The sequence below is a fragment of the Chroicocephalus ridibundus genome, chromosome 5 (assembly GCF_963924245.1).
Source record: "Chroicocephalus ridibundus chromosome 5, bChrRid1.1, whole genome shotgun sequence".
NCBI classification, from domain to species: domain Eukaryota; kingdom Metazoa; phylum Chordata; class Aves; order Charadriiformes; family Laridae; genus Chroicocephalus; species Chroicocephalus ridibundus.
Window position 1 is genome coordinate 68,811,266 of NC_086288.1, and position 2,740 is coordinate 68,814,005.

Sequence of the window (2,740 nt, forward strand, 5' to 3'; positions counted from 1 at the left end):
CATTTTTTCAGACCTATGAACCGTATTATGTGATAAGTAATGACCTAAGAAACTGAAATATATGTAATCAAAGGTGTACAAATGTCTGATTTTTTTCAGCCACAGTGTTTGCTTAAAGTATTCTCTGTATAATTGTGGGCATCACTTACATGAAAATTTACACCCTTGTGTCTCATAAAAATAATCAATCTGTATTCCATGGACAAATAACAGTAATACAGAGCTTGTAAAAAAACATGGAAAGGCATTCTGTGATGATGTCTTCATTTTTTGCTCCAAATTCAACAAATTAATGGTTTTTAAAAAGCAGTATTTTAATGTTAACTATAAGCAAATACAGTGTTAAAGATGTAGGTGAGTTTCCAAAGCTAAACCCCCCTGCCTTTAGTGTTCCTGACATGAACTTTATCCTGTTTGCTCACGCGAATAACTCCCTTCCCTGCTGCGCTCTGAGTTGCCCTCCTGTGTCAAGCCGCCCCAGGCAGAGAGCAGAAAAAGCCCCCACTTTACCACTTGACCCTCTCTCAGCTCACTGTGGCTTTAACCTTGTGGCTTATTGTGTGCTTCTGATATTTTTAAAGGAAAGAGCGACTGAAACATCAAAAATAAAATTTGACAGGTGGCGTAGAGTTCAATTTTTTCATCAAGAAAGCCTGGGACAGCCATTTGAGTCCTAACAGTGGGCCAGCTCAGGTCCATGCCACGTGTTACCACACTTGATGTGTAGTCTTTGCGCTGCTCAGAAACTCCAGCTCCTATTGTGAGACTTAGGTCTGCCCAGTCGGAGTGAAGTACCTAAATATTACTAAGGGCCTGGGTAATCGCATAACATACGTGGTTACTTCAAAGCTCTGAGTGCTTCTGCCATTAGCTACTGGCACCAACCTCCACAGGTCCAATCTGTCCCTGTAGTAGGCAACATGGGCATCCCTCTGAGAGAGGTCCATAGTGATCTGGTCTGGAATGGAATATCAAAATGCTCTCACTAAACTGCCAGGTAGGACAATTAAGGCCATGTGAACTTTAGATGGTGCTGTATCCAGCATCTGTAAAGAAATTCACACCTGAGGTCACTCTAAATCGCAAGTCCTCCCATGGCAAGGGGTGACGGCTTAGGGGACTAGAACACCTCTCTTATGAAGAAAGGCTGAGGGATTTGGGTCTCTTCAGTCTGGAAAAAAGACAGCTGAGGGGGGACCTTATCAACGCTTATAAATACTTAAAGAGTGGGTGTCAGGAGGATGTGGCCAGGCTCTTTTCAGTGGTGCCCAGGGACAGGACAGGAGGTAATGGGCACAAACTTGAGCATAGGAAGTTCCACCTAAACATGAGGAGGAACTTCTTTACTTTGAGGGTGGCAGAGCCCTGGCACAGGCTGCCCAGAGAGGTGGTGGAGTCTCCTTCTCTGGAGACATTCAAAACCCGCCTGGACATGTTCCTGTGCAACCTGCTCTAGGTGACCCTGCTCTGGCAGGGGGGTTGGACTAGGTGATCTCCAGAGGTCCCTTCCAACCCTGACCATTCTGTGATACTGTGAATTGCTTGCCAGCTGTTCCCAGGTTAAGCAACGTGGCTGACTGATGAACATTTTTGCACCTCATTGTGAAGATATTCCACAAAACAATTAGGTTCCTACACACTGCAGTAATAGGGACCTGGTAACAACTGCCAGTAGAAATCCGTGTAAGCAGGTGGTTGATGGATTAGCAGATGCCAGGTTTGGGGGTCTCTTCTCAGTGAAGGGAATAACTTTTGATGTGTGGCTTAGTGACTGCATCTTCTACTAGCCAATAGCTTACACAATAGACTGTACTGAGGATGCTCAAGGGAGATGCAAGGTGCTGTGTGCACCCTGTTGCACCTCACCCTAAGAGACTGGATTTGGTAATCCTTGCAGTTTTGCTGTGAGTGTCACAATAACTGGTGATCTTTAGCAAAAATAGTGAAAAATGTGGAGATCTTCAGAACCTGACTGGACATGGTCCTGGGCAAATGCAGAACTGGTGAAATAAAAGGATTGCATGAAAATCACAGAATCACAGAATGGTTCAGGTTGGAAGGGACCTTAAAGATCACCTAGTTCCAACCCCCTGCCATGGGCAGGGACACCTCCCACTAGACCAGGCTGCTCAAAGCCCCATCCAGCCTGGCCTTGAACATCTCCAGGGATGGGGCATCCACAGCTTCCCTGGGCAAAAATATCTCAGCTTCCATGAAGAATGAGATTACTTTCCCTGCAGTTGGAGGGAAAGGTTTGAAAATATCAAAGGGGTGCAATAACAGGATTGACATCAAAGAGAAAAGAAACATACAGATTTTAAAATCATAGAATATTAACCCTTTCTGAAGATTTTAAGTGGCCTGACTCATGATTTCGGAAATATCATTGGTGACTAAGAGTCATTTGGGTCACTCGTTGGGACATCCTTAAATAATGTGATATCTGTGCTAGAGCTAAACCACCAAAACACTTATTTGCAAGGAATCTTCACCCGCCCAGTTGATTTAGCTTTCATCTGGGTTTTTGTTGCAGAAAGTAAAGAAAGCCTGCTGCAGGAAGGTGGGAATCTGTGCCAGGAAATGTAAGATGCAGAAAAATTTGTGAGGGAAGTCTCACAAATTATTTGCCCTGGAACAGAAGTGTCAGTAGAATGGCAGCAGAGAGATTTTGAGTCCAATAAATGCAAGTCTTTGGAGACCACAATAAACCGGGATTCTAGTGACAGTGCATGGCTATGAA